Source organism: Cupressus sempervirens, chromosome 4 (assembly GCF_028749045.1).
Source record: "Cupressus sempervirens isolate cs-2001-9-10 chromosome 4, ASM2874904v1, whole genome shotgun sequence".
Lineage (NCBI taxonomy): Eukaryota > Viridiplantae > Streptophyta > Pinopsida > Cupressales > Cupressaceae > Cupressus > Cupressus sempervirens.
This window is the reverse complement of record NC_143121.1, coordinates 241,937,852-241,949,957: the sequence shown is the minus strand read 5'-3', so window position 1 is coordinate 241,949,957 and position 12,106 is coordinate 241,937,852. Positions and strand designations below refer to the sequence as shown.

At 35.9% G+C, this 12,106-nt stretch overlaps 1 pseudogene; it reads left to right on the top strand.

Annotated features, from left to right (window-relative positions):
- Positions 1 to 342: 342 nt before the first annotated feature.
- LOC149560907 (germin-like protein 5-1 pseudogene) lies at positions 343 to 1,351 on the top strand (annotated as a pseudogene).
- The last annotated feature ends 10,755 nt before the right edge of the window (positions 1,352 to 12,106 follow it).

The window sequence follows — 12,106 nt, the reverse complement described above, 5'->3', positions numbered from 1 at the left end:
CATGGTAGAGAGGGTCAATTAGACAATGTGTACACTATTTGATAAATTGCAATGTCAATGAACTCTACGCTCTTAATAGCAATACCATTCCATTCTCTTACGTAGCTATGACAAAAATCACTTGTCTTATGTGTTTCTAAAGCATTTTACTAAACGACCCGTTCCAAAGGATTCATTCCGCACAGAATGGACTAATTCGTGTCTAGCGGCCATCGTTTGACAGAGTATTGTAAATTAAAATGCTTTTCTTCAGATAAGCAAATACATTTCACCGCTCATTCAATAAATTTACCCTATAAAATACGTGCTTTGGGGATTCTCAATCATATCAAGTTCTACCTTTCCATTGCTCATAACATCCAATTGGAAATGAAAACTTCTGCAACAATGATGAAAGCTTCCTTGAGCTGCATTTTATGGTTTTCTCTAATCCTGTCAATCAATGCATCAGACCCAGATCCTCTGCAGGATTTCTGTGTGGCTGATATTACTCAGACAAAAGTGAAGTTGAACGGTTTTGAGTGCAAAGACCCAAAGGAAGTGAAGGCTTCAGATTTCATGTTTAAGGGACTTGATACTCCACTCTCAACCAACAATAATTTTGGATTCAATATTACCGCTGGTACTGTACAAACTTTCCCGGGATTAAACACGCTGGGCATATCAATGAACCATGGTGTTTTTGCCCCTGGTGGATTGAATCCCCCTCATATTCATCCTCGCGCTACTGAGATTATATTTGTAATGGAGGGCACTATTTTGGTTGGTTTTGTGAGCACAAGTAATGTGTTGTTCTCGCAAAAGTTGGAGAAGGGAGATGTGTTTGTGGTTCCAAGGGGGTTACTCCATTTTCAACAGAACATGGGGAATTCATATGCAACTACAATAACTGCTCTAAACAGCCAGCTGCCTGGTGTTCAAGTGGTTGCATCTGCCGTATTCGGAGCCAATCCTGCCATTCCTGAAGGTGTATTTAGCAAGGCATTTAATGTCAATGATCAACAGCTGAAGGAGTTGATTGCTGGACAAACATCTACAGCTGGAGCACCGCCTGTGGGGTATTGATCTGTCATCGTTGCTGTAAATTGGTAGACCATTGTGGTGAGAGAAGATGTCATATTTTCTCTCTTAAGACTGTCCTTCCACCATTTGATTTATTTCTTTCCTGTCAGATCTTTTGATGCTGCACCCAATAAGAGCCTCATACTTTTTTGAGGCTGAACTGAATAAATACCTCACTCATTTTCATCTTCTTTACATACAATTGTATTAGTTGTGCGTTACTTTTCAAGTTTTATGATATTCTCAACTTAAATTACTGTCAAATGAAGATAATCTTCTTTACATACAATTGTATTAGTTCTATGTTCTTTTCAAGTTTTATGATATTCCCAACTTAAATTACTGCCAAAAGAAGATAAGTATTCTTAAGGATGGCCTTGATTGATTCAATACAATGCATATGTAAACACCTTTTAAAATAGATTAATTAATATGATGTTTGAGATTTATAATATGTTGTTTGTAACGGATATTTTAGAATAGCACGGGCACAAGTAACGAGTGCTTGTCATCATAGTTGAATGATATAAGGAAATCTAGAACAATGTAACTGTTTCAACATAAATCTAAATCCTATGATGGCTTTCTTCATTTAGAATTGGACAATAATTATAGGGATGATTTGATAGAGAAAAGGGAAATCTGAAATGAAAGATCTTCCATTCTGAATTTACTGTATTCATAGACATCTTGAAATGGTTGACATTGTGCCGAAGTAGGTCGACCCTCTTAGGTAACGGGTGCATAGAAAGTTTCCTCTAACTTGCTTTGGAACATGGCTTTTGATTTCCTTACTGGATCGTCTATTCCCATGATCCGGTTGGGCCTAGATGTATAATTAAGCCCCTAAATTGAAATCAGGCCACCTTAACGAGTCCATTTTATTCCACAACTTGCAAATCATTTTTCTCTGAAGTCTGCCTATAACCATGAGAAACCAAACTGAGGTAAATGATAAAGAACAATTATCCACCATGCCGTGAGTGATGAAGGCGGCACTGATTGGTGATTGTTCTTGCTGTAGTAGCATATTGGCGTCAATGGTATCCAGGGCATCACGACCAATTCATTTTGCTATCTACCAACATTTAATAGTCTATTTCATTTATTACAATAGTGATAATGGTTTAAGCACCAAATATTAAGGTTTGATTTTTAGCTTAAAAATGTTAAATAATCAAAATTGACTTATTTTTTCGAGCTTAATTTTTTACTTATGTATGATGTTTAAAAGCCGTCCAAATAATTTTCCATTAATGAACAACAAACCCCATATTTTACATTTACTTGAGCTATGATAAAAATATTCTCCATAAAAATGGAAAGTTTACCAGTCCAAATATCAACCTCCATTCATCCCTTCCTAATAGTGTGCATGAAGTTTATTGTTGGAATTATACAATTTCAAGATATTCGTCACATTATTCTTGGAATGAATGAACAACTTACTTACAAGAAAATAATTGGTATTTATTCCTACAGAGCATGAATTTTAGATGGAGATAACTCTATATAAGCGCATTAGAGCTCGACTAGTATTGGGATGGGTGATGTCTTAGGAATATTCAATAATTCACTTCTATGGGCATCACCTAGATCCAATGCATTGTAAGAGCTCCATTCACTCACATGAGAGACAGGTTCATGTGAATGACTACTCATGAAACATTGGTCAATGAGTTTCACTCAAAATATTGCATAACCTATTAGCAATATTAGAACTTGAATTACTTTAGAAAACATGTCCTATTTATCAAAATCATGATAGTTTTCCTTTGACTAGAACTTGGAGGTAATATTTATAGAAATTTGAATATAGATTTGAAATTTTGACATATGGGAATTACCATTGAGATTGATTACCATTATACAACTACTATCACAAAAGCTTTCACACTTGCCTAAAGTCTTACCTAAGGACAACCTCATGAAATACAGAAACAACCACCAAGCTATGGGACTTGAACTATGAGGTTGAGTCTCTAGTGAAGGCTAGCTTCCTCTACTATTAGGATGCACTTAAACTATTCTTGAAGAGAAAAGGGAGAAGGAATACATGAAAGTAACTACCTAATCTATTATAAAGAGGTGATGCACCAAAATAGAGTGTTCAGACGAATCTCTAAACATACATGCATAGTTCTATTATTGTGATAGTCCAAAGATATATGGATTCAAACTTACTTTAATTTGTAAACTACATAAGACCAAACAACCACATGAGTGATACAAGGAAAATTGCTGCACTTCTTATCATTCATTGGCCAAAGAGATATACAGAATGCAAATTATAGATATTCATAGTACATCAAAGAGAGGTAGACAAGCTTGCATAGTACGATGATGTTTGACAGAGATAAGGAAGAAAGTCATATAATTCAAAGGAAAAGAAGGAATTTACACTAGCATGCCAAGGCAATACTAGGGAAAATAGAGAAGATCAAACCCTAAAAAAGAGTACAATATTTTCCTTTATAGTGCTAGTATAACTTGGGTAACTTTCCTCATAAGATAAAAATCAGTCACTACAATCAAATCTTCAGAGAATAATCACTACAAAACTGAAAAGATTCGACTATTGCATAAATACATACATGAGAGGATCACTTCTTCACCAAACAAAACTAAGAGAGGTCAAGAGCGATGGTCATTTAATCTCTAAGTGAATGAATGGATCAACTGATGGGGGTGGAGTATTCCTTTACATTTATCAAGCCTAGGGATTGATGAAAGTTGTTACAAGGGATTGGAAAGATCATATTCATCATTCAAGGAACTGCATCTGCTACCACCAACTTCCAAATTGACTATGACTTTTGGTCAACTGAGGTTTAACCATCAAGTCTTGCTATGTAGACCAAACATTTCTTACCATTATCCCACTCTATTAGTGGTTCAATCTTTATCCCTTGCACTTGAGTATTTGTGATCATAGCTTCACCACCATCTTCCCTTAATAACTATTACTTCTTGTAAAACCATGATCCACTGCTCATGTTTGCCTCACAACCCACTCTTAGCATTCTTTACTAACTACCATGACCCTGTGAAGGTTAAGATGTGACTATATCAACACTATCTCCACCCTAAACTGATGTTACTATATGACAAGAGGAGCTACCTAATCACAACTCAAAACATACCCATCTGTTAACCTGTTGTGATCATGCACTTGTTGTAGATCTAAAAGATCTAGAGGTCTAAAATTTATCTTGAACATAGTAGGCTTGCCCCTTTTCACGTTGTCATAATTTAAACCATAGCATGTCAATATAACTATGTGATCAGGCAAAAACAAAGAACAACACGCCCTCAACACCCTGACCTTAGTCAACACTTAACCAATTGGGTTTATGCAAATCGCATGATCATGACTTAAAAATATCTTAAGGCATAATATGAAATAAGGAATATGGCCAATACTAAATCATTTTATAAGAAACCCTAGGTGATTGTTAAAATAAATTATTATTTGGATTTCTTTTTTTTGGTGGGAGAGCAATTTTGGCTAACATTTTGGCAACTCTGGAGGGATGCAAGCCTGCTTAGCACATGACTAGTGACCATCAAAAGATCCATTGGGCTATGGAGTCTCTAAAACCATAAAACTCATCAAATTTATCATTTATACTATATTATGAGCTGTAACATGCCTTATTCCTCTACAACTTGTAAAAAAATTAGAACCAAACCCTCTACTACAAAATAAAACGTGTGCCCATACACTTCTTGGAAAAGAAAGAAAGATCAGGAAAGCATTTAAACTACTCTAACTATATACATAAATATTAATTTCCATCAAAAATAGGGCTTATGATATATCCCATTGACTAGAATTGGCAAGATTTCACCATTAGGCCTACTTAACTAAAAGGCAGTGGCTTGCTTGCAACTAATGATCACATAGGGGCCTCTCCATAAAGCATGAAATTTTGAATGTATCCCTGCCTTCATTCTATCTACATCCCATTCAACACAAGATTGCCTTCCCTGAAGCTTTTGGCCCTAGCCTTCTTATCAAAAATCTCTAAGGTCTGTATTGCTTGACCTCTTTTCTCCTCTAGCTCCATCAGACCTACGATTCTTATAGACATAGAATCATCTTCAATTAATTCTAGCTAATGAGCCAACTCAAGGGCAAGAAATTCTAATGAGATAGGAAGCCTAGCTTCCATCCCATATACTAACATGAAAGGAGAATTTCCTATGGCTCTCTTGGGTGTTATTCTATCATCCCACAAGGTAGTTTTCAATCTCTTGTTCCAACACCTCTAACTATCTTCAATAGTCCTCTTGATGATAATGATCAAATTCTTAGTGGATGACTTGACCAATCCATTATCTTGAGGGTAATAATTAGAGGATGTGCTCAAGTAAATACCATGATCAAGTGCCCATCTACAAATATGATATCGTATAAATGAGTTAGCATTATCCGAAATAATAGTTTAAGGGACACCAAACCTAGTCATAATTCCATAAGGGCCCATTTGGTTCATGGATTTGAATGGGAATTAGCATTTGTAATCCTTAAAAACTTCTAATTTATTGTTTGGGTTTGCAAAATCAGAATTAGAATTGAAGAAAAAAAGAATCTGGTATCCCCATTTATCCTCAAAATCGAGGATTTGGTCTTCCATCAAAATAGGTCGAATTGCTCAAATTCTCATTCTAATTCCAATCTAACAAAAGTGAGCATTGGAAATAAAATGAAATCAACATATTTTCAAGTCCGTTGACATGTTTGTGGAGGATGCATTGAAAGTTTGTAGTGATGGTGAGAGGTAGTATATCAGTAACAAAGTGAGCAGTTTAAGGGGAAATGATTTTTCCCATTGATGCACCACAAGCTCAAGCGATTACTTCTTATTATGGATTTTTTGATTGTTGACTTTAGATGAGCTCAATTGTAGGTTGCTAGAAATGGTTAATAATATTTGGGTTGGATCAATAGGAACTAGATCAACTACTTACAAGATGGGCTATTCACCCAGCAATTCATGTATTCCTATAGCTAGCTCAACCAAGCAGATTCAAATGTTGCTCCAATAAATTCAGATGCATAGAAAATGTGCAATCAAAGACAATGTGTCCATATTTTTTCATAGCCACATGATGGGGCATTATCATAAATGATTGTAGAGATACACAATGGTTAATGGCTAGAATAGTAGAGCAGTCCTTCATTTGACTCTCATTGTGTAGGGTAAATTTCATTCCAATGGAAATTGTAACATTATTTTTAACCCTATCAATTGTAGCTCATTATCTCCATTCAAGCATAATTGATTCTATCCAACAACAAGGAGTTAAAATGTATTACAAAGATGGAAGACCAAGGAGCTAAAATGTATTACAAAGATGAAAGACTTACAATTTGTTATCTAGGAGAGATTATTTTAGTGATATTTCGATTCTAGAAATGTGCAACCAAATGGAGGAAATGTTTTTGGCATTATGAATAATTGATGAACCAAATAGTCCCAAATAAAATTGACAAAATTGTAATCTAGATTTCAAATTCTAGAATCCTAAATCTAGGGTTCTGAATGCTAATTCTCAAATCATATTCTAGCATCCAAACGAACCCTAAAGGAATTCAATGAATGAAGATTATGTGGCATCCTTTAGTGCTACTGCCTCTATCCATCTGGTTAAATAATCTATAGTAGCTAGAATCTATTTATGACTAGAGCTAGAAGGAGGATTGATGGGACCAATAAAATCCAATCCCCATTAAGCAAAAGGTTGGTTAGCCTGGATAGGATGAAGTGGAAGAGCTGTAAGTCTCTGCTTACCCAAGAAGAAAGCACACTTCTCACACTTCCTTACATGTTTGTGGCAATCATGGAACAAGGATGACCAATAGTAACTGGCTCTCACAATCTTCATAATAGTAGTTTGTGCTAAAAAGTGTCTAGCATTAGGCCCATCATGAAGTTCTTTAACCATCCTCTCTACTTGATCTACATCAATACATCTTAGCAAGGCTCCATTGAAGTCCCTCCTAAAAATAACACCATCAATTAAATTATAGGGGGGATGGACTACAGCCTAAACTATCTTTTTTGGCTTTATCTACTCCTTGGGGATATTCATTTCTAGCTAAGAAGGTCTTGATGTCATCTATCCAAATTCTTGGATTGTCATTTCTTGCCTCGTACTATTCTGTCAACATCAAGGCAACTTCCTCATCAGGCTCATGAGATGAGATCACCTATTTGCACATTCCCTTCCCCCTGATTTGTTTAGTAATCTAAATATCTACATCATACTCCATTACCTTGGTGATCCAACCAGCTATTTTTTCACTAATATCTTTTCTCAATAGGAAGTCATTAACACTTATGTGTAGAACCAACAAATGGATTTTTTTATGAGATAGCAAGTGTCTGAATTTCTTCAAGGCCCTTATGACTGCAAGGGCATTCTTTTCCACATAGCTATACTTATTTTCATATTTTTTTAGTCCTTCACTAAAAAAAGCAATAGGTTCTTCTTCATTTTTATCATTTAATTGCATCAAAACATTAGAAATACTTAATTCACCCCCGAAAGTGTATAGGATGAAATCTTTATCAAAATCTGGATTCATAAGAGCAGGAGCTGAAGCTATGGCTGCTTTGATTTCTTCAAAACTTTCCTTTCCTTCCTTGGTCCATGAGAAGGCTATATTCTTTTTTAAGCATAGCTATTAGAGGCTTCACCATGGTATCCAGGTTAGGAATAAAACTTCTCACAAATTTTATTCTACCAAAAAAACTTTGCAAACCTTTCTTGTGGCTAGGAAGAGAAAGGACAATTATTGCCATGGTCCTCTCTAGATCAATAGTCAAACCATCATTAGATACAATATGTCCTAATAATTTCCCTTGATTAGTGGCAAAGACACGCTTGGATTCAAAGATACTTCATACTCTCTACATCTTACAAACACTTGCCTGAGATGACCAAAATCAACCGCTTTATCCTTCAAGTATACTATGATATCATCAAGGTAGACTAAAACAAACCTCTCAATCATATTTTTGAGCACCATCTCCATTTCTTTTTGAAATATGGCACCTGCATTTGTTAATCCAAAAGGTATCTTACTATAGGCATAGGTACCCCATTTGGTAGTGAAATAAGTTTTGTATCTATTAGCTTCCATGACTAACACTTGATTATAACCCCAAAATCCATCCAAGAATGAGAATCTCTCTAAGCCACTGACCTTGGATAGTATTTCCTCCATGGAAAAGAGAGGATGATGATCTTTGATGGAGGCTTTGTTAAGATCCCTAAAGTCTACGCACAATCTAATTTCTTTGTTCTTTTTACCAACAAGGACAAGGTTTTCCCCCCAAGAGGAGTGCTTGATAGGGAAAGTGATGTTGGCTTCAATCAATTTTGACAACTCATTTCTCATTAGTTGCTCAATCTTGGGATTTACTAGTCTCTATTTTTGTTTAAAATGCTTGACATTATCCACTAGATCTATATTATTTTGAAATAGACTAGGTTCAAACCCCCTCAAGTCATCATATGTCAAAACAAATACGTCATTAAATTCTTGACACAACTGAACATAATTTTCTTGCTTAGTTTTAGAACATACCTTTCCTATTTTTAACATTGTTCCATCAACAATTGTGATTGGCATATGATCTCCTTTATTTGTAGCAAGATTCATGCCTCTTTCCCTCACTTGGTCAACAGGGTTGAAGACACTCTCCAAGGTAATGAGACCCTTAGATAATTTCTTGGAGCTAAGGTTGACAGTTTGATCACCATAGTGGTCATGCAATCTCTACTGATTTTTATCTGTGAGATCTACTTCATTTTGCAAGAAACTCACAATTTGTGCATCAAACTCAAAAACCTACCAATGGGTATCATTATTAGGGACAGTGGGTCTAACCACCACTTTAATCTTCTCTTCTTGTCATCTTTGGGGCCCCTTGGGACATCATAAGATGAACCCACTATTGCAAGTCTATCAGCTTGTCTATTTCCTCTTGTAGGGATACTCTAAATATTAAATGCATTAAAACCCTCAAGAAAATCCCACACTCTATGTTTATAAGACTTGAGAAAACTATTCTTAGTTACATTTTGATTCCTCACCTAATTGATCACCAACTCACTATCCCCATGCACAATCAAAACTTGGATTCCTCTTTTTTGAGCGAGTAAGAGACCTTGAATCAATGCCTCATATTTGACTACATTATTAGTACAACTAAACTAAAGCATAAATGAGAAGTAGTACCTTTCTAATGCAGCAGAAATCAACATCACACTAGCCCTTGAACCAATTTTATTTCTTGATCCATCAAAGTACATGCTCCATATCCCACTTGTATCTTCTTTGTTTTTCATCAAATTAGGGGCAAGAGCATCTTTTTCTAATATACAATAAGTACTCTAGCCGGTCTCTAAGGTTTCTGATATAGGGTTAAACTGATAAGCATTAGCCCACTCATCTAGGAGGAAATCAGGTGTATCAGCTAAAGAAGTGGCCGACTCATTTGTTGTATCATTTTCATCTATTTCTAGAATGGTGTAATTCATATTGATGATATTAGGAGTGTAGGGCTCAATACAATGGAGGGCTAGTGGTTCTATTTTGATTGAAGCCTTGGTTCCATATCTAGTTCTAAAAAACATATATGACCAATTGGAAGATATGTAACCACCTATTTGAGCAGTGAAGTCTCTTGAAAGACAAATGGGTAAGTGTGGGTTGACCTTAGCAATTGATATATCCTAAACTAAAATGCAATGTGGACATGCATGTAAGGCCATTTTAACATTCCCAAGGATTCCCATAGTCTTGACAATGCTACCGTCTAACTGCAACACCTCCTTAACAATAGGTTTGCATTTCATTCCTAAGGTATCAACAACACATTTGGGCATTATTGAACTACTAGCCCTTGAATCAATCATGCAATTGTGGACTAGCTTATCTCCTATAACAAAAGAAACATAGAAAGGAGCAGGTCTAACCTTTTTACTTGTTTCTACCTCCTTTGATGGTTGTATCAAACTTGCAGCATTCTCCATGTCAGGTGGCTAATCTCTGAGTTATATACTTTCCAATTCCTACTGTAGTACCCTCCTTTGTGATGGTACAATAATTAAAACATCCCACATAGAAATATTTGCATTGGTCCTCCTCATTTGATCCACCACACTAAAAGAAGAATTAGATGTTTTGGTAGGAGCCTTAGAAGTAGATGTTTGAGGTGGGATAGTTTGTAGGTTATTCACATTATCTCTGCTTTCACCCTACTTTTCCCACTGAGGGGTATTGGTAGGTTGATTCACATTGTGTTTTTGGGAAACTTCTTATACACATGGCACTGCACTTGATGTGGAATTATGATTAGGAGGTTGAGGAGAAACCTCTTCCATGGCTCTTCTCTTGCTTCTGGTATTGTAAGCACAAGAATCCTAGTTTACATTACCATGCTCTTCCACCAGGAAGTTCATAAAATAAAAATCATCCTACTAAAAAGTATCAATAGGTTGAATAGCATTGTGTTGTTGAGCAACCATTTTCTTTGGTAAAGTTAAAGCCAAGTGAGATTCTACTTTCTAACACATGCAGTATCCATAGGAGTAGTTAGAAGAAAGGCATAAATCTTGATCTTGGGCAAGGTTTTTCTAAGGGGCTAAAGCACTATTTAGGTTGATGTTTGAATAATGGGGGTGGTCGATAGGACTATTATGATTGTGAGGGTGATGGATAGGTCTATTCTAATCGTAGGGGATATGGTTCTAGTTTAGAGGTCTACCATGAACGAGACCTTGACTCTGGAGTTGGAGAGGCTTATTATTTTGAGCTTATTACCTCTTCATGGTTACCAACTCATTTCCCATTTTGTGCACTACTACAAAATTATCCTCCATCTTATTTTCTTGATCCAACATCCTTCTTTCTACATTCTACATCAATGCCTACATCATAGCCTTAATCCTATCAACTCCATTAGAGGATTTCGAGGCTATCGGGACCACAACAAGAGGATGACTTACAAAGGAGACATGAATAGGGGCCACAATAAGTTGATAACTAGCCATGTTAGGGAAGAAAGACATTGTAGGTCTTGGAGCTAACTTCCCTCTCTATATCAAAATATTTTCAGCTCTTATGGCAACCTCATAAGCATTTGGTAAAGTATCCCCTCCCATATATTGCAATGTGGTAAAAATATCACTGTTGAAGGTTCTAAGAAAATACAAGAATGCATTACCAAGAGAGGGCTTCACCGTAGTAGATATTTTATCCCATGTCTTCTGAAATCTATAATTGAAATCAGTCATAAATTCATGGGGTGCCCTCTTGATAGTTGTCAGTTGTTCTAAAAGTGACATGTGGTCACTTTTGTCCTCAAAATGCTTGGATAGGGCTGCCCCTAACCCATCCCAATTAATAAAAGAGTTATGATGGAAACCTCTATACCATTTTAATGCATTTCCTTTCAAGGATGAGGCAAGAAGTCTAATTGCTACATCATCTTCGGTGATACTATGAATATTATAGACATTAGACACCTTCTAAATATGTTCAATAGGAGAGATATATTATGCACCAATAAAATTAGGTACACTTTTAAGAGCTAATACTGGTATTTCATGCCTTTGTGCTAATAGAAGGGGACTCCCACCATTGAAAGTGGTGAAAGCATGAGCTCTAGTCATATAAGCAACTGTTTTGTTGATATGAGCACATGGTATTCTAGGCTGAAACCTAACAATAGGAGAAGTGGAGATAGATCTTGTAGGGGTATATGTTATTGTCACACTCCTAGCTAGTGATAATGATACTCTAACCTTTCTTCATGGATTAGTAAGAGAAATCTCTTAATATTGGAACATACTTCTACAAGATTCCCTTGTGTGTCTCTTGGCCATGAATTACAAAAAATTTCTTTTGGAAGCCAGACTATGTTTGAAGCTTAGAGTCACCAAGTACTTCTAAACAACGAGCCTCTTAAATGCTTTATACTAGAGGTGGTACTATCTCCTCAGCATGAACAAGGAAATTTTTCCC